Source organism: Culex pipiens, chromosome 3, assembly GCF_016801865.2.
Source record: "Culex pipiens pallens isolate TS chromosome 3, TS_CPP_V2, whole genome shotgun sequence".
In the NCBI taxonomy this organism is placed as follows: Eukaryota; Metazoa; Arthropoda; class Insecta; order Diptera; family Culicidae; genus Culex; species Culex pipiens.
Window position 1 is genome coordinate 110,012,217 of NC_068939.1, and position 27,883 is coordinate 110,040,099.

Genomic DNA, 27,883 nt, shown 5'->3' on the forward strand with positions numbered 1-27,883 from the left:
TGGAATTCCAATGTACATCACCGCAAAAACTTTTTTTTCTTGCAAAAATAAAATTTTCCTCAATACTTAGAAATTTTGGTAAATTATGATTGCAAAACAACTGGACAGATGTGTAATGCATTTTTCAATTTCAATTTGTGTTTTTATTAGAATTTAGCAGTTCTGTTCCAGGATGTTAAATTTGCAATTCAGAGATTTGGAGAACCTTTCAACTGAGATCAATTCATAAGCCTTTGCAGGGAGGGTACATATTTCAACGTTTAGATTTTGCTAGCTGAGTGCTCTCTTAGGGAAAGATTTTTTTGAGAAAAAACCCTAGATCTATGGAAGTAATGCATTTTAAAACACTTTTTTCATTCAAATGTTGAAACCGTAGCCTGTAATTTCAATTTTTTATCTCGACTTTGGTCAGAATCGAGGAAAATAAACTTCAAAAAATATTTGCAACGGCCTTAGATATTTGGGAGCATCCATAAACCACATGGACAGTTTCGTGGAAATCTAACCCCCCCCCACCCCGTGGACAGTTGTCTATACGAAAAAATCTTTTTTTAGGAAGAGTGGACATTTTTTGGAAATCTCAGAACCTCACTCCCCCCCTTAAAGCGTCCATGTGGTTCATGGATGGTCCCTTTTGAAAACTAATGATTGCAATACAATACTTAATATAAACTTTGGAAACTATTAGCAAAATGAATTTTGAATTTGTAGTTTTAAAGTACGTGTTAGTACAATTTTTGTTGCGAACACATCATTCGTGCAGACTAACCCTCCAAAAACCCCAACCTCCCCGAATCCACTCGTTCCGTGGCTGGCCATTCTTCGCCATACACATACTTCCTTCGTCACCCTGGCCGGACACCCCCAGGCCCCAGGCGGAGCGGTCGCAGGTCGACAATCAATTACTAGAATGTGAAGTAAGCAACCAATTTTAAGGAAAGAAGAAAAAACAATCTGTAACATAATCTGACAGATTGACAACCGCATTTTCCAAAATGGGAGCACACATGGCCGTTAGGCTCCGTCCGAATTGGCCGCGGCGGGTGAGCCACTTCGCACTCTCTGTTTTCGTTTTGCCTTTTGGGGAACCCGTCCGTCCGCCCGTTCCGCGGAGCCCCCCCCGGCAGCGGACACCCTCCCGCGAGTGTTTAATAAATCCGAAAATAAAAGTATCTGAAATATTTTAATTCTCGTTAATTCTCGTTTCCATGAATAATTATAAACGTTTGTTCCACTTGTACCACTTTGGCTACCGGGGGCTGCTGGCGCGGCGGGATCTCTCGTCTTGGACCTGTGCCGCCACCGACGGACGGCTGGCAGGGTCGAAGCAGTGTGATGTGAGTCTTGTCTCTGATTTTGGGTTCCCATAACATGTAATATACATATACGTGTTTTTTTTGCTATAGTAATTTCGACTCAAGTTTTTGGCTTGAACAAAGTTGAAGAATGAAGAGTATGAATCATGAGTTGAAAGTGACGATTGTCGAGAGGTTGAAACTCACAGGAATCGAGAGTAGCATTCTAAAATATCGTGGAATCTCATGATAATTAAAAACTTAAAATTGTTATGTGCATTGTATGAATTCAATATCACTGAATAAAAAAATTATAAACAATCTTTTCAATGGATTTTTTGATCTTCCATGAGATAAATTTCAAATTCAATTCCCTGCCAATAGATTCATTTGTAAATTTCGGGTATAACCTTTTTTTTGCTATCCCCGTAGATAAACGTGGGTGAGCTAGGGTGGAATCGAAAATTGTTTTTTTCAGCAACACATTTTTTGGGTCCCTTTTAGAGTCCCAAACATCCTCCCAAAATTTGTGAGCAATTGGATAAGCCCACGATTGGCGCAAAGCGAATGAAATTTGTATGGCAATTACCTTTGGGAAATTTGCATTTTCACATTTTTGAATTTACAAAATTCATGTTTTATTATTTTATTAAACCAACACTGTAGAAGTATAGCCCTGGATGTCCATAACAACTCTCTCGAAGACAGTATGGTGCTAAATTGCTTCTAAGAAAAGTTACAGAGCGTTCAAGAGAGACATTTCGAAATACTCGATAAAAATCATACTTTTTGCCAACACTGCCAAGTCAAGCGAAAACTTTCGAAAATTATAATATATTTGAGGAATTGGGGTGCAAGTTAACTAAATAACGCCTTTGAACATTTTTTCATATTATTTTACGTAAGGTTCATCAAATTTAAGAACAATTATGTTTGTTTTATATTTCATGGTTCCTGGTGAGTTTCACTGATTATTTCAATACACTACTTTTGAAACCTCTGTATCTTTTTTTTACGCACTTTAGCATCATACTGTCTTCGGGAGAGTTGTTCAGGACATTCAGTGCTATACTTCTACGATGTTAGTTTTATAAAATAATAAAACATGAATTTTGTAAATTTAAAACTGTGAAAACTGTGTTTCTCCATAGTAATTTCCATACAAATTTCATTCGCTTTGCGCCAATCGTGGGCTTAACTAATCGGTCTCAAATTTTAAGAGGTTGTTTGGGATTCTAAAAGGGACCCAAAAATATGTTGCTGATTGGATTTTTACTATTTTTCATTTTCCCTTATAACTCGATTCCATCCTAGTGAGCATGGTTGATAAAGATGATTCCGTACCATTTATACAAGAAAATTTACATTTTTTTATTGGCAGGAAATTCACTAAAACTCAATTCTGTCTATTGGAGTGTTTTCAGAGAGTTCAAATCTGTCATACCTTGACGAAACTGATGAGTTTACTGACATCAATTTCAAAAATGTTGAATTGTGAAATCAATTCATTTTTTTTCAATTAGGAGTAAGAAAGCAAGTTTTTGTTAAATTTTGGTTAATGCAAGTAACAAAAAACCCTTTCAAACTTGCAAAAGGTCTATTAAGCATATAATTCAAATAAATCCTGAACATTAACATTGTTCTTTATAAGTATTACAGGCAGAGTTAAAAAAAACAAAGCTAAACTATCACAACACACACTGTGCGCCTCATCATACGGTCGTTACTGTAATTATCGAATTGTATAATTGATTGGCCTGTAATCACCTTGGGCCACCAAGTGGCGCGTATTTTTGGCTAGCTCTTGTGAAAACGGGCAAAACCAACAACTGGCTCTGGCCAAACAACCGTTGAGCCGAGAAGCGGAAATCAGAAATAACGTTTAATCGCTGCTGGCGATTATAATATTTTGTTTTGGCAATGAGCCACACGATTCTGGCCAACTGTGCGAGTGAATGTGGATTTTCCACAACTTTGTTTCGTACTTTACAAAACATTTGACGTGTTTAGTTTGTGGAAAATATGTTTTTCGTATCCGTTTCGCGATACAAACGGTATGATGTCAACAAGTTAATCGGATTAAACTCACAGGTGATATAAAGAGTACTGGTAGACACGTATTTTATTCAACTGTCACAAACATGACGTATGAACTTTTCATCATATTCTGAGAAAATGTTTGGTACTCATATGTTTCTACGGTAGATTTACAAGGATGTAATTTTATCCGTTTTCTCCTTCCTTTTTTTTATTTTTGCATGAATTTTGATATTTATTTTATAACAACCATTTGAAACTTAAAATCCTCCCCTTCACTCGTGCCCAGAAAAAATGACCCCCTGCTCCACAAGCGGAAAACGGTGTTTTGGGATATTTTAAGCATCTGTGTAAATTTTGAGCGAAATTGGATGAGATTAACCCATTGATACTCGAGCCTAAAGTTGATGAAAAAAATGTTTTTCATACAAAAATTACTTTTTTTAAATCGCTAATGACTTTTCAGGATCGAGTTTTACAGCTTTGGTATGTTCAACTGTAATGACGGAGTTAATTGAAAGGCTAATTTATATTTGCTTTGACAATCAGCCCGTTTTTTTGCATTACTGATTTAAATGTTCAAACAAAATATCATAACGATAACTCGTCCAGCTCAAACCTTTGTAGGGGTAAGAGGTGGGACCATCATCATCATCATCATCAACAAAGTTGTAGAGCATTAAATTTCCAATAAAAATCTCACTTTTGAGAATATTTTGATGGAAGTAGCGCACCGTGCAGTCCAAACTTCCATACAAACTTCACCTCCGAGTATCAATGGGTAAATGATGACTGATTTTGCTCATATTTGGTCCAGAGTTCTAAAATAGGTCAAGGAACAATATTCAGCTTGTGGAGCGAGGTTTTGAAAAAAAGTCCCATATTCTGGGCACCCTAGTGAACATAAAGCTGCCGCGACGCAAACTTGCTCTTTTCTAATTATTGTTGGAAATTCGCATAGATTTTTCTTTGTATTTTAATTTTTTTTTAAACAATTTCATAGAACTGCTATGAAATCACTCATGAAATTTGAATTTTCAAGATACTCCAATTAAAATCTTGTTGCTTTCGGATTCCTGCAGCTGCCATCAAGGTTTAAAATTATTATCAGTCTCGTTGTCTGGCCTGAACGAAGTCAAATTGGTTAAATTGGTCTGCCCAAAATCGTTCACATTCATTTACTCTAAACATTGTGACATGTCATTTCAGTGTGACCCAAATACTTCTAAAAACGGCGTTTTTGTTCGGCAGCCAGTTGCGTGTACGTTCAGCCGAGTGCAATTTTCTATTATTTTATTCAATTATAGCTGAATTTAATCAATTTTCCTTTCGCCAGTTGTCCAAGTCTATCAGGGTGCTGTTTTTTACCCCCTCTAACTTCTGTTCGTCACTTTGAACCAATCGATCTACGGTGCAGACACGTGAACTTTGCGTTTAACGTGCCCGCTTGAGCAAAAAATGGCGCTCAGCCACTGATCCTATTTTCTCATTGTTTCCATACCAACCAAACACACTCACACTATCGCGAGCGTTGCTGTTGTTTCAGGCTATTTTCACAACGAAAATCACTTAATCTCTCGGTTCACCTTTTTTTCGCTACCTGAACCTGAACTCCACGTGCAACGGCACGGCTCACCGTGGCTTGAGAAACGAACGAACGAAGGCTTTGTTCGGGCACATTGTTAGCAAACAAATTATAACGTCGATTATTGAATTTATTGCCATCTGGCGGCCGCCGCGTCGCGTCGTTCGTGGGATCGTGCTCAAGTTGGCAATCTTGGGGCGAAAGTGAAATTGTTTGTTTTTTTTTTTCGCTTCTCTTGGTCTGCGCTCGATACTGGCGAGTACAAGTCCAGTGGTGGGGTTTGCATCGCGTGTGACCGCTGGGATTTAAACTTTTAGTGGCCTCGATCCAGCGAAGTGGTTCAAGATTACCGAAGATTCTGTGTTTTTTTAAGGAACTATCCATATTTAAAGTTTGTATTTTATAAGATTTACTATTAGGGTGATTCTCCGCAAACCCACACAGCAGTTGCCCCGACCCCTCTTCGATTTGCGTGAAACTTTGTACTAAGGAGTAACTTTTGTCCCTGATCACGAATCTGAGGTCCGTTTTTTGATATCACGTGACGGAGGGGTGGTACGACCCCTTCAATTTTTGAACATGCGAAAAAAGAGGTGTTTTTCAATAATTTGCAGCCTGAAACGGTGATGAGATAGGATTTTGGTGTCAAAAGGACTTTTATGTAAATTTGTACGCCCGATTTGCTGGCGTACTCAGAATTCCGAAAAAACGTATTTTCATCGAAAAAAACACTAAAAAAGTTTTAAAAATTCTCCCATTTTCCGTTACTCGACTGTAGAAAAATTTGGAACATTTCATTTTAAGGGAAATTAAATGTACATTTCGAATCTGCAATATCCCAGATGAGTCATTTTTTTTATTTAGAACACAAATTTTCATTTTAAAATTTCGTATTTTTTCTAACTTTACAGGATTAATTTTTAGAGTGTAATAATGTTCTACAAAGTTGTAGAGCAGACAATTACAAAAAAATTGATACATATACATAAGGGGTTTGCTGATAAACCTCACGAGTTATCGCGATTTTACGAAAAAAAAAGTTTTGAAAAATTTACATTTTGCGTTTCTCTTTGTTTCGGCGTCCGTGTCTGTCGCGGGGGTCGCGGGTGACCATGAACGGTTATGATTCACGACGACCAACTTTTTCAAAACTTTTTTTCGTAAAATCGCGATAACTCGGGATGTTTATAAGCAAACCCCTTATGTTTACAAAGCAAAATTTTTGTTATTTTCTGCTCTACAACTTTGTACAACATTGTTATACTCTAAAAAATAACCCCACAAAGTTAGAAAAAAACACGAAATTTTAAAATGAAAATATTTGTTCTAAATGAAAAAAATACCCTTCTGGGTCAATGTAGATTCGAAAAGTACATTAAATTTCCCTTAAAATGACATGTTTAAAAAAAAATTACAGTTGAGTAGTGGGAAATGGGAGACTTTTCAATACTTTTTTAGTGTTTTTTCGTTGAAAAATAGGTTTTTTCGTTATTCTGAGTACGCCAGCAAATCGGGCGTCCAATTTTACATAAAAGTCCCTTTGGCATCAAATTTCTATCGCATCACCGTTTCAGGCTGCAAATTATTGAAAAACTTCTCTTTTTTCGCATGTTCAAAAATGGAAGGGGTTGTACCGCCCCTCCGTCACCAGAAAACGGAACCTCGGATTCGTGATCAGGGACAAAAGTTACCCCTTAGGACAAAGTTTCACGCAAATCGAAGAGGGGTCGGGGCAACTGCTGTGTGAGTTGGCGGAGAAAAAAAACCCACCTCTGAAAATTAGTAATTTTACCACTTTTCTAGTGTAATGCCACTTTTTCAGTCTAAATTGAGGTAAAATTACAACATTAAAGAGGTAATATTCAACCTTCCAAAATTACACCTTCAAGAATTACATTATTTTTTACTGTGTAAGAGGTGTATTTAAGAAGTTCAGTTTTCGTGTGATTTTATAGTCTTTCCATAGTGAGGAAGGCAAAAATACAAAAAATAAAAACTGACGAAAGACGCATTTTTTTTAATCTTTGTTCATAAACTTTTGAAAGTCGGCCTTCGACATGTACACAGAACCGGTTCACCAAAATTTTGAGCCGATTTGGTCAAAGCAGTGTTGAGATATCGTGACACCCGTTTTTTTATATGGCAAATATCTTCATCCCGGCAATGATAGTCCAAATGTCTTCAAATTTATTTTGTAAACAGTTTTTTTCTCATAAATTTTGTAAACAGTTTAAAATAGTTAAAACAGGTTTGAGATTTGATCTCTATGTTTGCTCATACCAACCCTCACGTTTTGGTGTCCTGAATCATGCAATTTTGAGAAAAAGTACACAGTTTTTTTGCAACGGGAAAATTTACAATTTGTTATTTCAAAATCCGCGGTGACTTTAATAGTAACGCGTTTTTTTTTACAAATTCAGGATTAAACCCGTAGCTTTTTTCGTAAGGTTCTTGAACAGTTTTCTATCAAGCTCACCAACAATACGTAACTTGTGTGCTATCTTGTGACACGTCCTATGTTTATAGCAGACGTGTCACAAGATAGCACACAAGTGACGAATATTAAACCAATCAATTCAATCACCGCTATCAATGTAACTTTGGTTTATGATACCTACTTCTATTTCAAGAAGTTAAGTTTAGTTAAGTTGATTTTGTTCTGAAAAAGGCAATAATGCACGCGATTTCAGAAAAGTATCCTCAAAAAATCAATGTACGTAAAACAAAATATTTGGTGGAACAATAATGCTTAAAACTCAAGGAAGAACTGTACCCTTTGACCAAACAGACTTGATGTTGAAAGTACTAAATTTGCTAAATTTCAAATGTTATGATATCGCGCCTTCTAGTAGTTAAATAAGATTTAAGCATTCTGATACTACTGTATTACAGATTTGGAACATTCATTGCAAACAACATTTTCCTAAAGGGCCATCTGTAAACCACGTGAAAACTTAAAGGGGGAGGTTTGACGATTGTCCACGCTCCATACACACAAGATTTTGTTTTATGAAGATTTGTCCACACGAGTTGTGAGAAGGTGAGGGAAGGGTTTGAAATATGAGCCCACGTGGTTTATGGATGATCTCTTAGCAGGCTTCTTAAAAAGCATTGCCCAAAGACAGGCCACGTGAGTAGATTAATCGCAATGTACTCACTCACAGTTTTACAGTGCAGCAAAGCTTTGGCTTGCTGATTTTGGCAGTAGGTACTGTATATGCGTCGAGCTTTCATGCCTTCTCGAAAAACACGCCATAATTTCTAAACAGAGCTGCTGGTGTGTTTACATTACCAGCGAAATTGAAGTGGAAAATCGTGCATCGTGGGAAACCAGCAACAACAAGAAGCCTTTATGAGCGTATAATTACCGGATTTGGCTACCGATTTTTGCGCTCATCAGAGGCCTGAGCTCAACCAGTCAACCACCCTTGTATGGGTATGAGATGTTACGCGACGGTGGCGGGATTGCTGAACCCTATGAGAGGACAGTGTCCGTACCGGTGTTCAGAGCGCAGATCAACTCGATTTGACGTTGATCGATTGAGAGAGACAAAGAGAGAAGGATGCAAATTGACGTGTGTGCGAGCCAAAATTATGAACAATTGCCGAGAAACAGTTTGTGTCGCTATGATAAACGGGTAATTCTCTACCAACTCACACGAAATCGGGAAAAGTTGCCCCGACCCCTCTTCGATTTGCGTGAAACTTTGTCCTAAGGGGTAACTTTTGTCCCTGATCACGAATCCGAGGTCCGTTTTTTGATATCTCGTGACGGAGGGGTGGTACGACCCCTTCCATTTTTGAACATGCGAAAAAAGAGGTGTTTTTCAATCATTTGCAGCCTGAAACGGTGAGGAGATAGAAATTTGGTGTCAAAGGGACTTTTATGTAAAATTAGACGCCCGATTTGATGGCGTACTCAGAATTCCGAAAAAACGTATTTTTCATCGAAAAAAACACTAAAAAAATTGTAAAAATTCTCCCATTTTCCGTTACTCGACTGTAAAATTTTTTGGAACATGTCATTTTATGGGAAATTTAATGCACTTTTCAAATCTACATTGACCCAGAAGGGTCATTTTTTCATTTAGAACAAAATTTTTCATTTTAAAATTTCGTGTTTTTTCTAACTTTACAGGGTTATTTTTTTGAGTGTAACAATCTTCTACAAAGTTGTAGAACAGACAATTACAAAAATTTTGATATATAGACATAAGGGGTTTGCTTATAAACATCACGAGTTATCGTGATTTTACGAAAAAAAAGTTTAGAAAAAGTTGGTCGTCATCGATCATGGCCGTTCATCGTCACCCGCGACAGACACGGACGACGAAACAAAGAGAAACGCAAAAAGTAACTTTTTCAAAACTTTTTTTCGTAAAATCGCAATAACTCGTGATGTTTATAAGCAAACCCCTTATGTCTATATATCAAAATTTTTGTAATTGTCTGCTCTACAACTTTGTAGAACATTGTTACACTCTAAAAATTAACCCTGCAAAGTTAGAAAAAACATGAAATTTTAAAATGAAAAATTTTGTTCTAAATGAAAAAATGACCCTTCTGGGTCAATGTAGATTCGAAAAGTACATTAAATTTCCCTTAAATTGACATGTTCCAAAAAATTTTACAGTCAAGTAACGAAAAATGGGAGAATTTTTAAAACTTTTTTAGTGTTTTTTTCGATGAAAAATACGTTTTTTCGGAATTCTGAGTACGCCATCAAATCGGGCGTCTAATTTTACATAAAAGTCCCTTTGACACCAAATTTCTATCTCATCACCGTTTCAGGCTGCAAATTATTGAAAAACACCTCTTTTTTCGCATGTTCAAAAATGGAAGGGGTCGTACCGCCCCTCCGTCACGAGATATCAAAAAACGGACCTCGGATTCGTGATCAGGGACAAAAGTTACCCCTTAGGACAAAGTTTCACGCAAATCGAAGAGGGGTCGGGGCAACTGCTGTGTGAGTTGGCGGAGAATTACCCATACGTAACATTTTTGAAATCTAGCAACGAAGAAAGTCAGCAGATAATTACCGAGCCCCTAAAGCTGGAAACTCCATGATGCCAGTGGATGTCTGAAAAAAGAGAGAAAAAGAAAAGGGTTAGATTAAACTGCAACAGGAATAGTTCTGGAATTGGCGAAATTCTCGTATGTTTAAACAACTATTTAAACAACTTATTTTGCAACACTTTTGACAGAAAGTTGCTTGCTCACTTCCTATTGAGCTGATTAACACTTGATTTCAGGTGAAAACGCTTTTTTATGAGCTGTAGTTGAACGCCAAAGTGCTTTTATGATAACATTAGAGGCACGATGGAATTAGATGCTGTTCTCCTTGTTAATTACGACACATCTCCACAACATAAAAGAAGAAAGTTATCAATCAGTGTAGTAAAAAACAAACACGACTTTATTCTTATGTGTAGAAAAAATGCTCAGTTTCCTACTGATAATACGATAAAATCGGAAATGTTTACAGCTCAAAGCTAATTTTGAGCACTGTAAAAAAAACAAAACCGTTGAAAATTGCACCTGGAGCTCACATTTAAATTCCGATCGAAAAAAGATCCCCTCGATTGTACTTACCCTCCAAATTTAACCAATAACAAAGCACCCAAAAAAACCCCGCCAAGAGATGTAGATAAAGCGCCAAATTTGCATATACGCTCAACGCAACGAGCATTCCGTCTTAATCCGGTAGCGCATTGCGGACTTTCGACGATCGACCTGATCCGCTGAAAAAGGTTTGCCTTTCCATCCATCCAGTGGCCCTTCGCGGCCGGGGTCTCGGCTCGGATGTGGTCACGATTTGCGGACGATTTTGGCGTGCATAAAAAGCACATTTTCCAAAGTCCGAAAAGGCTTGATGGGTGTGCACACTCAGCACACAATAAGACCCGACACTTTAGTAAAGGGAAGAAGCGAGTGTGTGTGGTGTGTGTGTGTGCGCATTCAGCTTTCAGAACCATTTGTCAGTTTGTCAGTTTGATAGGATAATTTACGTTGCACCATGTGACCGTGGCCAAAAGGGGTAGGAGAAGGACGAGCCCTTTATCTGGAGTCGTTGCAATAATTACTGTCGCTTCTTGCTGTCATTTGCTGCACATTTGGGACGAATCGTTCGACGACTAGTAGCTCTCGGTTCCACGGATTTCCAGAGCGGTCATCGGGAGGCAGAATTCAATTTTCTACATGTCGAAACCAATTGATTTGGCGAGGTTTCACTTCGTTCCGGAAAGGTCGTAACCAATATTGTCAGTAAACTGCAAGTGGATTTTGTGTTTTGTAAACGCTTACTTTTCAAATAGTGCAGTTTGAAAAGTGAGTTGAAGTTTGTCTACATTGATGAAATTAGGTCAACTATTTCCCGTGTCCTCAACAATTTTCCATACAATGTTTAAACAATAACTAAAATTAGAAATTTTCACAAAAAAAAAATCAACAGTGTTTAAAAAAAACATTAATACAGTTTTTTTTTCATTTTAAACCAATGCATAGAAAAAAAACTTTTGGGCAAAAGATCAGAAAAGACTGTTTGATATGGTGTTATCATAAATCCTTAGATATTTTAATATGTTTTAGCAGAAGTTAACGATCTTTCTTAAACCTCTAACGATAACATTTTTTTTCGAGAATTTTAATTTTTTCCGAATTCAGGAGGTAATTTTGAGCAATATCTCTACGAAAAGCATTACTTCTCTTTTATGTTTTATACTCTTTTTAAATTTTTAGTATTTTTATTTGCATTTATCTTGTTAAGTTTATGTTTGTTTTTAATTCTACCATCTCCTATCATTACCTTTTGCATTAAGTTTTTTTAAATGTTTTTAAAGTATCTTATAATTTTTTTTTTTGAAATAACAAGCCATAGTCCCAACATTTGAATGCAAAAAGTGTTTTAAAATGCATTTTACACTAGTTCAGTTGTTTTGCAATCATTGGTTTTCAAAAAAGTAAGTAAATTTGACGAAAACAAAAAAAATAGCAAAAAAAAACTTTTTGCCATACTAAACATCGAAAATTTAAAAATAACTTTAAATAAAATTTGTTCCAGCCTAAATGATACAAAAACATTTTGAACGCTATGTATAAAAGTTTAAAAAGAATGTAACCTATCTTTAAAATGGAAATGATTGAGCCAAGTAGTCTAGTGGTAACTGTTCCGCCTCGTAAGCCGTAGATCGGTAGTTTATTTCCAGGCTCGAGTCACAAGAACAGGTGATTGTTTCCCTTCTGGATTTCATTTCTTAGTATATTAGTTAACCCTCTACTGACCAATTGTTTTTCGAAGATTTTTTTTCCCGCGTTCAGGAGTCATTTTGATCAACTTTTGTTTTACGAAAAACTTTTTCTCTCTTGTTTTATGATTTTCTTGTTTAATTTTTATTTATTAATTTGCATTTATCTTGTTTAGCTTATGTTTGTTTTTGATAGTATTTGGCCTCATTACATTACTCATTACTTTTTGCCATTCCAGTTTTTCATGTTTTTACAGTCATTTTTTTAAATTTTTTGCTTGCCATTAACATTTAAATGGTAAAAAAAATGCGTAGAGGCATTGTCAGCGACACTACAACTATTATTGCATACTTATTTTTACTTAAAATATAGGAAGTGTTAGAGAGCCAAAGTTGACTCCTTACAAAAAAATGTCTTTGAAACATTGGCAAAGTCACATAAAACAAGTCAAACTTCCAACCCCATTTTTTAGATCGAAGCCCGTTCAGAGGCGGGATTGGGTTGTAGAGGGTTAAGCAATAAACATTCACTGAATCCGTTTTGTAAACCCGAGCAGGGCTAAATAACACGGGACAGTGTTGCAAAAGAGTGATAGAAAAGCTATCAATAGATTATCTCTGCACCAAAAATATCCGAGAGTATAGCGGCCGTCACTATAGCTTGTGAAATCTCTTCTTGTATCTCGTGATTCCCAGCGATGTCATTCTCTCTCTATCACTCCTTCCCTTTTCCTCGACTATGCGCTCTCACCGCTGATTCTCTCAATCTCTCCGAAAACTGCAATGAGAGAACGCGAGATGGCGATTAGGAGCCGACCACGCATGACTTCCCGTTAAACTGCGTTTACAAAATTGGTTTTGTGGCGGCCTTTGTGGTTAAACGCTGTTGTGGTAGGATGATCGTGGAAGCGGGAATGAGAGAGAAAAGGAAAATTTCAATCGCGAGTGGGTAAACACGAAAACGTGCTCGGCTATGTTCGGCGCTGAGAGTTTCAATAAGGAGAGAAGACCAGTTGTATTTGAGGCATGAATATTCAGGCGGGATAATTGTAGTTGCTGAGAGCTGATATTTTGATATTTTAACAACCCTGACACGGGAATACCATATTTTGGTATTACTTGGCATAATAACAAATACCAAAATGTGCCCTTGGTTGCCCAGTAATAGATGGTATAATACCATGAAATCATACTAAAAAACTGTATGGGGAAGACCAAAGCAATACCAAAACGTGCCATTCCAAGGGCAAATGAATACCAGACAAATTACAACTTTCCGGGTAAATAAAAATCTCATTGGACAAAAAACAATGAGAATTCTCTATAGGATTACAGCGGGAATTCAATTTGGCTAATGGGATTGCATTGAGAAATTCGTAGAATTTTGATGCTATATTTAAATCCTTCGAACAGGTAGGAAAACGAAGTCCTGCTTGGAGAGCAAAAAAATATCAGGCAAAAAATAAAAAAAAACTAGAGGAATACTGGAATCGAACTCATGACAGGTAAGGTGCAGACACCATTTTAGCTACCCGTTTACCAACTGAGCTATCAACGCTTGTTGAAAACGAGCTGCTGCTGCATCAACATATTTTAGCTGCAGGCAAAAATATCAGCAATTCAAAGAAAGAGAAACAAACTAAACCAGAACGAGAAAGGCTATAGCCCAGGCTGCGTGGCATTTTTCGTGGGATTTTCGAGGATGCATGATTCCAACGGAATAGGATTCAACACAAATCCAACATTAAAAGGATTTTAGAACGAAGTTCGAATACCACATGCATACCAACAGTTTGGTATTGAAATAGTTTTTTTTTTATCAAATTAACAAAGATTGACATTATTTTTTGAGTTTATCGATTATGACGAAAAAGGCACACAATGTTAAGTAAAATCCATTCTAATTTTAAATTTTTCACGTTAAACCTATTGTTGTCTTAAAGTTAACAGTCTGGACCCGAAGCCTGATTTTTCTGTTACATTCTTATTGGAATTCCATATAAACTGTTATGGGGATTGCAGGCACCGGGTCCTGACTGTTAATCGTCTTAATATATAAATGTTTTTCTTATCATTTTCAAATGTATCAGCATACTTTTAAGAATGTTAAACATCGCACGCGATGGCGGAAGGCAATTATTATTGAAATTGAATGTACCTAAAATGTTTTTTCGTGGAAGGGTAGCTAAGGGGGTCTCTTTTGGATATCTGTGACCTAGAAAATATTTCACCTAGGGATTTTCGATTTTTTGTCATTTTCAGTTTTTTAACTGTATAAATGGAGGTGCACGGTACTTTTGGTTACTTTGCGGTTGCACAGCACCTCCCAAATGCTTTTAATTGCAATGGATACTGATCAAAGGGGTCGTCCATAAAATATTTCACAATATTTAAGGCCCCACCCACCCTTACAACCCCCCCCCCTCATCACCTTAATTTATTTAACAAAGATAATAACATTATTTTTAGTATGAGGCGTCATCCATCAAGCAATCAGCAAAAAATAACCCCTTCCCCCCTATGCCACACATTGTCACGCTGAATACACCTACCCCCCCCCCCCTTGAAAATTACGACACGTTTTGTACCCTTGTCTTGTTTTTTTTTGTACATTTTTATTTATTTTTAAAATCTGAGTTCAATTGAATAGCTTATCATTTTTATAGGATATATGTTTTTAATTTTTGTTGTTGTTGAAATCACGATTGATGATTCAAGTAAGTAATGACTAATGATTTAAGTATATAATTTCTATCATTAACAGTCTGGACCCGAAGCCTGATTTTTCTGTTACATTCTTATTGGAATTCCATATAAACTGTTATGGGGATTGCAGGCACCGGGTCCTGACTGTTAACATCTCTGTTTCTTAATGCCTTTTATCATGTTTGATTTATGAGTTAAGTTTATTAAACATCGAATTACTTTTTTTGTAAATATTTTACACCCGTGGTGTAGGGGTAAGCGTGGTTGCCTCTCACCCAGTCGGCCTGGGTTCGATCCCAGATGGTCCCGGTGGCATATTTCGAGACGAGATTTGTCTGATCACGCCTTCCGTCGGACGGGGAAGTAAATGTTGGTCCCGGTCTAACCTAGAGGTTATGTCGTTAGCTCAGTCCAGGTGTAGGAGTCGTCTCCCTGGGTCCTGTCTCGGTGGAGTCGCTTGTAGGCAGTTGGACTAATAATCCAAAGGTCGCCAGTTCGAATCCCGGGGTGGATGGAAGCTAAGGTGTAAAAAGAGGTTTGCAATTGCCTCAACAATCAAGCCTTCGGACACCTAGTTTTGAGTAGGAATCTCGCAATCGACAACGTCAAGGCAATGCTGTAGAGCGAACAATTTTATTTATTTAAGCCTGATTTTTCAAATGTTTTATATTAATAATGCATTTGTTGTACCTTATCCAGTAAAAACACAATGAACTTATTTTGCAGTATGCCGAGAATCGCACTACCTAACACTCGTCAGCCAAAACAACCGCAAATTTTAATTTTTTCTGCTAATCGATTGTGCTGAAATTAGTCGAGCTAGGCATATGCAACTCACTGTGTAAGGATACCAAGGGTACTGGAAATAGAAAACAAATGAAAATTCAGGCTTAAAATATTTACAAAAAAGTTATTTGATGTTTGATAAACTTAACTCATAAATCAAACATGATACAAGGCATTGATTGAACTCAGAATTAAAAGAAAGTAAAAATGTAAAAAAAAACAAATTAAGGTACAAAACGTGCCGGACTTTTCATGGGGGCGGGGGGGGGGTAGCTAGCGTGACAATGTGTGGCATAGGTAGGAGGGGGTTATTTTTTGCTGATTTTAGTGTGCCATACTTTATGGACGCCTCATACTAAAAATAATGTTTTTATCTTTGTTAAATAAATTAGGTGGATGAGAGGGGGGGAGGGGGTTGTAAGGGTGAGTGGGGCCTTAAATATTGTGAAATATTTCATGGACGACCCCTTTGAGCAGTATCCATTGCAATTAAAAGCATTTGGGAGGTGCTGTGCAACCGCAAAGTAACCAAAAGTACCGTGCGCCTCCATTTATACAGTTAAAAAACTGAAAATGACAAAAAATCGAAAATCCCTAGGTGAAATATTTTCTAGGTCACATATATCGAAAAGGGACCCCCTTAGCTACCTTTCCACGAAAAAACATTTTAGGTACATTCAATTTCAATAATAATTGCCTTCCGCCATGGCGTGCATCGTTTGAAATAGATTTTTTTAGTGAATCACCTTTATTTTATAATATTTTTATTTAAAATACCTTTACAATACCAATGTATGGTGTTCCCTAATTTATAAAGATCATTAAATGACTATTTCAGACCAAAATAAAATAGTTGGCTTTAATTTGGAGTAGATTTGCGTTTTTCAGTATGTAAAAAAGTAACAGTATGTCAAAATTCGACAATTTCTTAAAATTTGCCCAATAACAAAACAATATAAAAATTTGGTATAATATCACAGATTGGTATTAACTTACACTTTAGACTTTTTTTCAAGGGCTCAAGAAAACCAAAATTTGGTATTGATACCATTGAATGGTATTATTTTGCATTTCCCTTGTTATTTACCCATGCTCGGGAATGTCGGCTCCGATGCTCTCTTCAAAAGTGTTCCCCTCAGGAACAGGGAAAGATTTACTTTTTTAACTTTTAAAACAAAAAATATGTTTACGACATTATCAAACCTTGCGCGCGAAATGATTCATGCCCAGTGCCCAGCAGCTAACAATAATGGGAAAAAAAGGGAAACGTTTCTTCTTTCCAATCTCGTTGACAATTGAAGCTTTCTGGATGAAGAAGTGGGATAGTAACTTAGCAAATAGCAAATACTTGCCGTCTAATGGATAAACTTACATTGGAGTTGATCTTTTGGGGGGAATTGTGTGTCGATAATCTTGATAAGTTTGTTTGTTTTTAGTCAATTTGAGTATTTTTTTACAATTTCCAATTAAAAAGAAGTCCAATCAAATAAAATGTGCAAAGATCCTCCCTACTGCCGACTAGCCTTTCCTGAATTACACGTGTTGGGCCGGATCCAGGAAGGGAAAAGAGGGACCGCCGGACGGCGAGATTTATTCTTTGCAGTAGCCTTTTGCGGTGACACTTATCGCATACCGGCCGTTTCAAAATGGGACATAAATTGCTTGATATTTCCCCTTATTCTGCTAGAAAATGGCCAACCGCGTGCGTAAGGGCGGCTGTCACATGGCGGCGTTTTGCTAGCTTTTGCAAAACGGTTTTGTTGGGAAAGATTTCTCCAGCTGAATTCCTTCCATTAATTACGAACTAGGTTGCAATCAGGTTACATTTGACGGTGGAAACTTGAGCGAAAAAATCGTCAAAATATGCATTTTTAAGTGCGATCGCGGTTGCCTTAATCTTGCTGCCGCCACTTTTAAAATGCATCTTTTCCCTTCCAAGTGTCTTTATTTTGCTTGCATTTATAATTACCCATTTAAAGCCGACGCAAATTTTGCTTTCGAGCGGCTATAAACCAAATCTTTTCACACTGGCCGAAAATGGGCTGTGAATTTGCCAGCTGGACGGCCGGTGGTCACGACGTCGAGAGCTTTTATTTTGCTCATTCTCACTGTTTTTGGTAACGTTCACTTATCGCTTGGAGTTAGCATTTTCATAAAGTAAAACTTTAGATAAACATCATCACGCGGTGGCTCTGGGGTTGAGTTGGGTGTTTTCGGGGTCGTAAAGTTTGCAATATTTTACGAACAAAGTGTTGCTTGCATTGTTTGAGTGGTTCACAGAGTCACTTTTTTCGAAAGTTTTGCCAAAAAAGGTAGAAAGCATTTGCTGAACTTGAACTATATAATTCTTAGTTTGCCATCTCCAGTAGTAAAACAAAGTATTATACCCCATTTTGAAAAAAAACGTAACTTAGTTCAAATTTATTTTTAGTTTGTGTTTTGAGAGACTTTCGTGTGCACTAAAATAAACTTGCTTGAACAAAATAAGGTAAAATTATATCACAAAAACTAACTTAATCCACCTATGTGGTTGGTGCCTTCCTCACTCTTTTCCAACAATGGGTGATATGTGATATGATGGGTTTGGACACAAATTTCGTCTGATTTCGTTAAGTTCCGGAATACAAAAAAAAAACACACACATATCACTCAAGGGCTCATAAGTGGCATCTTAAGTGGTCATAGCTTGAGACAGGGTTGCCAGATCTTCTATGTTTTAGACTCATTGGAAAGTTCTTTCGATTACCTTACCAACGATGGGTCGGATGATGGATCCGGACATTGTTTTCATACATTTAAGTGAGATCCGGCTACAAAAAAGTACATAAATATCACTTAAGTGGTCAGAACTTAAGACAGGGTTGCCAGATCTTCTATGTTTTAGACTCATTGGAAAGTTCTTTCGATTACCTTACCAACGATGGGTCGGATGATGGATCCGGACATTGTTTACATACATTTAAGTGAGATCCGGCTACAAAAAAGTACATTAAGGTCACTTAAGTGGTCATAGCTTGAGACAGGGTTGCCAGATCTTCAATGTTTTAGACTCGTTGGAAAGGTCTTTCGATTACCTTACCAACGATGGGTTGGATGGTGGATCCGGACATTGTTTACATACATTTAAGTGAGATCCGGCTACAAAAAAAGTACATAAATATCACTTAAGTGGTCAGAACTCGAGACAGGGTTGCCAGATCTTCAATGTTTTAGACTCATTGGAAAGGTCTTTCGATTACCTTACCAACGATGGGTCGGATGATGGATCCGGACATTGTTTACATACATTTAAGTGAGATCCGGCTACAAAAAAGTACATAAATATCACTTAAGTGGTCAGAACTTAAGACAGGGTTGCCAGATCTTCAATGTTTTAGACTCGTTGGAAAGGTCTTTCGATTACCTTACCAACGATGGGTTGGATGGTGGATCCGGACATTGTTTACATACATTTAAGTGAGATCCGGCTACAAAAAAGTACATTAAGGTCACTTAAGTGGTCATAGCTTGAGACAGGGTTGCCAGATCTTCAATGTTTTAGACTCATTGGAAAGGTCTTTCGATTACCTAACCAACGATGGGTTGGATGGTGGATCCGGACATTGTTTACATACATTTAAGTGAGATCCGGCTACAAAAAAGTAAATAAATGTCACTTAAGTGGTCATAGCTTGAGACAGGGTTGCCAGATCGTCAATGTTTTAGACTCGTTGGAAAGGTCTTTCGATTACCTTACCAACGATGGGTCGGATTAGGATCCGGACATTGTTTACATACATTTAGGTGAGATCCAGCTACAAAAAAAGTACATAAATATCACTAAAGTGGTCAGAACTCGAGACAGGGTTGCCAGATCTTCAATGTTTTAGACTCATTGGAAAGGTCTTTCGATTACCTAACCAACGATGGGTCGGATGATGTATCCGGACATTGTTTACATACATTTAAGTGAGATCCGGCTACAAAAAAGTAAATAAATGTCACTTAAGTGGTCATAGCTCGAGACAGGGTTGCCAGATCGTCAATGTTTTAGACTCGTTGGAAAGGTCTTTCGATTACCTTACCAACGATGGGTCGGATGATGGATCCGGACATTGTTTACATACATTTAAGTGAGATCCGGCTACAAAAAAGTACATAAATATCACTTAAGTGGTCAGAACTCGAGACAGGGTTGCCAGATCTTCAATGTTTTAGACTCATTGGAAAGGTCTTTCAATTACCTTACCAACGATGGGTCGGATGATGGATCCGGACATTGTTTACATACATTTAAGTGAGATCCGGCTACAAAAAAGTACATAAATATCACTTAAGTGGTCAGAACTTGAGACAGGGTTGCCAGATCTTCAATATTTTAGACTCGTTGGAAAGGTCTTTCGATTACCTTACCAACGATGGGTCGGATGATGGATCCGGACATTGTTTACATACATTTAAGTGAGATCCGGCTACAAAAAAGTACATAATTATCACTTAAGTGGTTATAACTCGAGACAGGGTTGCCAGATTATCAATGTTTTGGACTCGTTGGAAAGGTCTTTCAATTACCTAACTAACGATGTATAACATGATGATGTTTGGTTCAGTTTACTGCCATTTATTCAACTTCCAAAAATATGCGAAAACACATTTTTATACATAACTTTTGAACTACTTATCGAAACTTCAAACAATTCAATAGCACCGTATGGGACCCTAAACCAAGTCGAATGCGACTGGTTTGGTCAAAATCGGTTCAGCCAGTGCTGAGAAAACTGCGTGACATTATTGGTCACATACACACACACATACACACACACATACACACACACATACACACACACATACACACAGACATTTGTTCAGTTTTCGATTCTGAGTCGATATGTATACATCAAGGTGGGTTTTCGAGCTTTAAATAAAAAGTTCAATTTTAGAGCAGGATTATAGCCTTACCTCAGTGAGGAAGGCAAAAAAGCTTAAATGTGTTCACAGGAATACTTTATCCAAAAAATAATTTTATTTTGTTCTTGTTTCAAAAAGTACAAAAATCCAGCCAGTACAATTATTTGTTTGAATTGAGTATGATATTGTATAAACTCGATTCAACTCAGTTGAAAATTGCAGCGCTTATTATTAAATTTTTAATTTTGGACAAATTTGACAGCAGCATAATCGTTGTAACGTTTTGAGGATTCCTTTTCCTTTCAATCTTTTGAAAATTAATTTTCATTTCACTTTTCATTAATTAGTTCGTCCAACATAATGAAATACTTCAATTAATTAATTTAAGCAAAAATACTTAAAGTTGTAAAACCAAATCTTGCCTTTCGCATATCACTTCTTCGCGCTTCAAACTAGTCACGTAGTTTATGGATGGTGCCTACCGTGCTTTTGAAATTAATAGCCACTAAACTGCAGACTGAAGCAATTCCCGAGCAGGGGTAAATAACACGGGAATACCATATTTTGGTATTACTTGGCATAATAACAAATACCAAAATGTGCCCTTGGTTGCCCAGTAATAGATGGTATAATACCATGAAATCATACCAAAATACTGTGTGGGGAAGACCAAAGCAATACCAAAACGTGCCATTCCAAGGGCAAATGAATACCAGACAATAACAACTTTCCGGGTAAATAAAAATCTCATTGGACAAAAAAACAGTGAGAATTTTCTATAGGATTACAACGGGAATTCAATTTGGCTAATGGGATTTCAATGAGAAATGGGTAGAATTTTGATGCTATATTTAAATCCTTCGAACAGGCAGGAAAACGAAGTCTTGCTTGGAGAGCCAAAAAATATCAGGTAAAGAAAACTAGAGGAATACTGGAATCGAACTCATGACAGGTAAGGTGCAGACACCATTTTAGCTACCCGTTTACCAACTGAGCTATCAACGCTTGTTGAAAACGAGCTGCTGCTGCATCAACATGTTTTAGCTGCAGGCAAAAATATCAGGAAATTCAAAGAAAGAGAAACAAACTAAACCAGAACGAGAAAGGCTATAGCCCAGGCAGCGTGGCATTTTTCGTGGGATTTTCGAGGATGCATGATTCCATCAGAATAGGATTCAACACCAAACTAATATTAAAAGGATTTAGAACGAAGTTCGAATACCACATGCATACCAAGATTTTGGTATTGAAAGAGTTATTTTATCAAATTAACAAAGATTGACATTATTTTTTTGAGTTTATCGATTATGACGAAAAAGGCACACAATGTTAAGTAAAATCCATTCTAAAATTTTAAATTTTTCACGTTAAACCTATTGTTGTCGTAAAGTTAATCGTCTAAATATATAAATGTTTTTCTTATCATTTTCAAATGTATCAGCATACTTTTAAGAATGTTAAACTTTATTTAAAATAGATTTTTTTATGAATCACTTTTATTTTATAATATGTTTATTTAAAATACCTATACAATACCAATGTATGGTATTCCCTAATTTATAAAGACCAATAAATGACTTTTTTAGACCAAAATAAAATAGTTGGCTTTCATTTGGAGTAGATTTGCGTTTTAAAGTATGTAAGTAAGTAACAGTATGTCAAAATTCGACATTTTCTTAAAAATTGCCCAATAACAAAACAATACCAAAATTTGCTATAATACCACAGATTGGTATTAACTTACACTTTAGACATTTTTTCAAGGGCTCGCGAAAACCAAAATTTGGTATTGATACCATTGAATGGTATTATTTTGCATTTCCCTTGTTATTTACCCATGCTCGGGTTATGGGGCTACATTTCAAAACAAAACAAAATAACAAAAAAAAAACCGTATCATATCACACATCCAATTGGCTAGACCGTGTCCAGAGAGGGAAAGCGGAAATTTATGTCTGGGAAAATCCGAGAAAAAGTGCTTCTCCGTCTGGAATTACCATTTCTGCAGATCTGCACACTTTATTAAGTGAAACAAATTTTCCCATTTCGCTTTCAGAAGTAATTTCAAGTGTGAAAGCCGAGCTTTGGATTCCGGTGGCAACCATGTTTTATGTCCATGAAAATGGATTGTGACTGCTACCAGGATGTCCTAAGCTCATGTTTAAATGATAAAATTTGCCGAAAATGATCTTTGGATGTGTGGGGTTAGCTGGCACACTTCCATGATTAGCTTCACAGTTTCCTGTCATCTGTTAACGACTTTATCTGTTGAACCATTTCACGGCACATTACACACGTTAAAGGTGCCGTGGAATATTGTCAACTCTCTCTTTCACTTCTGGTGCATTCACTCTAGCGAAGTGCATTGATGATATCACCATAGACAAACAGATCCTCTAATGTTTGGGCAAAACTGAGACAGTCATTTATCTAAATCTCATTTGAATTTGCAATCTTAAGATTTATACAAACTCATCAAGTTTAGTATTTGACTGTAAAGATTATTCATAGTTCAATCTGTTGATCTGTGGCACAAACCTCTTCAACCTCCCTCACATTTCGCAACACTGAAAGTTAAAAAAAACAATCACCGGCTGCGACCAAAACAATCAATTCTGCATAAAAAATTGATTACATTAAGAAGAACTTTTTCCCAACACCACCGCCAACGACACCGCTGCTATAGGAGGGTGCAACCACCTGTTGGATTGGGTGCAATTGCAGTGGGTGCATAATGGGGGCGGAAACAGGTCACACCGCCAAGTTCGACCGACCGACCATCGCAAAGGGGAAATGACATGGCAGGGTGAGCCCAAGACATTGAAGCATATTAGGCATGTAGGTTAGAGAGATGGAGTGTATAGTGTGCTAGCTGAGTTGTAGTCCCTGGGTTTGGTATGAGATGGGATGCAAAATGTGTGTGGCCTGAGGTGAAATTATATTGGTAAGATGAAAGGATTGATTTTCATCTCGCTATAGAAGAAGAGTAATTGAAAATTAGGGAAATTTTCGTATGTTCGGCAGGATAAGGACTCAGTTCTATTTAAAAACAAATTGTTTGTGAGTGTTTTGATATGAACTTGCTTGTTTGCTTCCCATTAAGCTATTTATTGCTTGAGATTGGTTGAAAACGCTTTTAAGAAACTCTAATCGATCGTGAAAGTGCTGATATGCCAACAATAGGTGCACAATCGAAATACATGCCGTTCTCCTCAATGTCCAATGAACAGGGCACAAATTCAAGAACACTTATTTCGCTCAAATCCAGGCTGCGAGGAAATTTTTCCAGCCAAGAATTAGCTTTACTATGATCTTGCTTATTGCCGCCATAAACCGTTTTACATGAACGACAATTGCATTTCACATTCCGTGACAGCGTTTGAGTCTACTTCGAGTGCTAATAAAACAAATTAAATAAAACAATTATTTGCACTCCCATTACCTGCTGCTCTGCTTTGTTCACTGTTCTTTTTTTATTCTCTCAGTGATAAGACTTGAATTACGTTTCTCATGACATTATGAACTGTTGCAGCATGTAGCGTGCAAAAATTGAGTTTCTGCCTCAGCCATTCAGGCACAAAATAATCGCTGCAAATGTTCACCCGGAGAGAACATGCCTCAGAACCACCGAACTTCTGAGTTGAGGCCGAGCAACTTTTTTGCCTTTGCTGCATGAAATGTTAATTACCCTCCAAGAATGCACCTCCAAAATACAGTTTCCTGTGCCGGGCGATTCAAGCGAAGAATGATCTTGTCGTGTCGCTGTTGAACTATATGCCACAGGGAGCCTGTTTGAACGACGACAAGTTGACTTCTCGGATATATGGGTTAAGGTCTACACCATCGGAGAGACAGAGAGAGAGAGAGAGATAGTTTGACGGCCACGAGCTCTCACTCTCGGTCCTGGACGTCGTCGTTCATATGCCATTTCGAGCTGCATGCTGGGAGGAGATTCTCGGAGACATTCACTTTGCTAAATTCAAATGTGGTTGAGGTAAAGGTCGAGCTTAGTCTATTGCATACTGAAAGTGCTACTGGTTTCTTCGATATACTGCGATAAAACGATCATGAGCAATATTGAATCATTTACCCTATTCGAGATTAGCCACTAACACTCTACAAAATTAGCATTTAGCATACTGAGCATAGTTAATTATTCTATGCGCATATGTTGTTATTGATCAACAGAACAGATGGACCTTAAAATTAGTAAATGTGTATCAAGCATTCTGCCCATTTTGTTCTAAGACGGTCGCACGTCAATTTTGGCCTTAAAGAGTTAAGATGCCATTTTGTGCAGATTTCAATGCCCCACTTTTTGACCTTCACAGATCCTCAAAACTCGATCTCAATTCTAATATTCAACAACAACCGTAAAAACTCTGGGCAATAGCAGCTGTCCATACAAAAATAATGTATAAAAATTCAAAAATCTGTATCTTTTCAAAGAACTTTTTGATCGATTTGGTGTCTTCGGCAAAGTTGTAGGTTGGTGATTTATAATTTCATTTTTTGTCACTAAAACTTGATTTGCTAAAAAACACTATTTTTTTTTTGATATGTTGAGGGACATCAAATGCCAACTTTTCAGAATTTCCTAGAATGTGCAAAAAATCTTTGACCGACTTATGAATTTTTTGAATCAACACTGATTTTTTCAAAAAATCGAAATATTGGTCGCAAAATTTTTCATCTTCATTTTTCTATGTAAAAAAAAAAAATCTCTATATATTGCATTTTTGAACTTAGTTGATACGACCCTTAGTTGTTGAGATACTGCCATGCAATTTTTTCGATTTTTCGGTGGCAATCAGTATCCCCTGCTCCCTTTGGGATCAACAGATCCACGGTAATTAATTACCAACCAACCCCACCACAACGCGTGAAGGAAGGAAGGAAGACTCTTCTAACAAGACCCCCAGGAGATCATCCACATCCATCAAGACGAAGAACAATAGATCGCGGATCTTTAAAGTTGTATTCACATTATACCGCATCCGCAGCCTCAGCCGCATCCGTATAAAAGTTGACAGTACGGACGCGATTTCTCCAATGCATTTCATATGCAGCCATTCACACTGTTCCGCATCCGTATCCGCAGTACGGATCCGTATACGGATGCGGAACAGTGTGAATGGGAACATTTTAAATGCATTGGAGGAGTCGCTTCCACACTGTGCGTCCGTACTGTCAAATTTGCGGTATAATGTGAATACACCTTAAATAGACGCACGGCTCCGTGATGGCAAGGCCGATTGAGCCAGTTAGGGTATAGGTTAAGTTAGAGGGCAAAGAATAAAAAAAATGAAACATTCGTAAAATTGTCCGAAAACAATACTTTCGTTTTTTTAAATCAAGACTTACGTTTCAAAAGGACCAAACATTCAATATTAAGTCCTTTCTGGAAATTTCTAAAAAGTTGGCATTGTATATCCCCTAAAACATATCAAAAAATTAAAAATAGTGTTCTTTTGCAAACAAGTTTTAGTGACAAAAAGTGAAATCAAAAATCACAAATTTTTGTTTACTGTGTATAATTTTTTTCAGTATAGTTCTTTTCCATACCTACAACTTTGCCGAAGACACCAATTTGATCAAATTTTGTTTCAGAAGATACAGATTTTGCCCAGAAAAAATGACCCGCTGCTCCACAAGCGGAAAACGTTTTTTGGGTTATTTTAAGCATCTGTGCAAATTTTGAGAGAATTGGTTGAGATTAACCCATTGATACCCGAGCCTAAAGCTGGTGAAAAAAATGTTTTTCATACAAAAATGGTTTTTTTACATCGCTAATAACTTTTCAGGATCGAGTTTTACAGCTTTGGTATGTTCTACAAAGTTATAGAGCATTAAATTTCCAATGAGAATTTTACTTTTGGGATTATTTTGATGGAAAAAGTGCACCGTGCAGGGCAAACCGTAAGAAAATGGTGTTTTCCATGCATTTTTTCAATTTTTCCCATACAAACTTCATCTTCGAGTATCAATGGGTAAATGTTGACCGATTTTGCTCATATTTGACACAGAGTCCTAAAATAATGATGCAAAATGGCTTCTTTGGGCATACCGATGGCACCAAAAAAGTTTAGTCGGATTAAAAAATACAAAAATTAAAATTAATAAAAAAGACCTATTTCGTAGAGAATTGCTCTAAACTTAAAATCGTGCTGTCGTGCTAACATGTCGCACGTCGTTTTTTTAAGTTCCGTGTTTTGATGTTTGACCTTGAATAAACAAAAACGAGAGCACGTAATTTAAACAATAACAAACACGTTTTGTTTGGTTGACCGTTCTGTGCATTGTCCCGGAAGTTTGGTTGAATTTGGTTGCTGGAGTCCCGAGTTATAATGAAAAATGTTTACGGTTGTCGAACTTGTACTTGTGTCAAACGCATTCTGACTTGAAATCCCTTTGCCCATTGTCACACTTACATCAATTTTCAGGGTGTGTCAAGATAGCACGGTAAGATTGAAACTTCTTTCATATATGAAAATTGATTAAAATGCATTTTTTGGTTTATATTGAATATCTTAGGATTGAAATCGAATTTTGGGGATCTGTGAAGGTCAAAAGGCGAGGCATTGGGAGCTGCACAAAATGCACGTATTGCGAGAACTTAGCACGACAGCGACGATACTATCTAACTTTGCGGTCGCATGATCGATGTGCTTCGAAAGACGCAGATAACTTGAGCTAATGAAAAAATGCCATCTGATTTGGGTTATGTTGAGTAAAAGATTGTAAATATTACTGCGACTTTAAATTAGAGACGTAATTCGTCACTTAATGTATCTAAATGATTTTTACCCAACTTTGCTTGCACTTAGATCTATTCAAATGATGTGAAACTACCATCGTTAGAAGATTTACACCCAGACCAAGAAAACCGTATCATGGTGATTGTGCCAATGAAGTGAAATTTGTCACCGACATCACCAGAAAAAAAAGCAAAAAAGCATTTCCGCAAGGTACATTGCTTTGCCCATCTGTCACGATTCGCCAGGAATGTGGTGAATCGCAAAAAGAAGCATCACCAGCGAAGCACTACTCTATGGTCTTTTGGCGCATCTGCGTGACATCAGTGTGAGAAGGCAAAGCTGGTCGAGCACACAAACAAAAAAAAAGTTTTATTGGCATGACTTAGATGGATCTCACGTGTGACTGATGGGAATGTGAACGCGCTAGTTGTTAATCTTTCTTATCGGAAGCTTTCGATCGAAGGAGTCGGAATGAAAATCAAAACCGTTTTATTTGATCTGGGATGTGAAATGGGCGAAAAGTTCACCGTGAACGGTATTGATTAAAGACTTAACAAATCACAGCATTTTAAACAAAGGTTGTGC

The 27,883-nt window shown here is 37.1% G+C and overlaps 2 protein-coding genes across 3 annotated transcripts in view; one reads left to right on the forward strand and one right to left on the reverse strand.

Moving 5' to 3' along the window:
* The window catches only part of LOC120422359 (atrial natriuretic peptide receptor 1-like), a 258,080-nt gene that overhangs the window by 85,954 nt on the left and 144,243 nt on the right, over positions 1-27,883 (forward strand). The gene's annotated exons all lie outside the window — the stretch shown is intronic.
* The window catches only part of LOC120429954 (F-box/LRR-repeat protein 7-like), an 82,818-nt gene that overhangs the window by 29,120 nt on the left and 25,815 nt on the right, over positions 1-27,883 (reverse strand). The window contains exon 2 of the mRNA XM_039595047.2: positions 9,957-9,997. The gene's annotated coding sequence lies outside the window, so the exon portion shown is untranslated. The remainder of the gene's footprint in view (positions 1-9,956; positions 9,998-27,883) is intronic.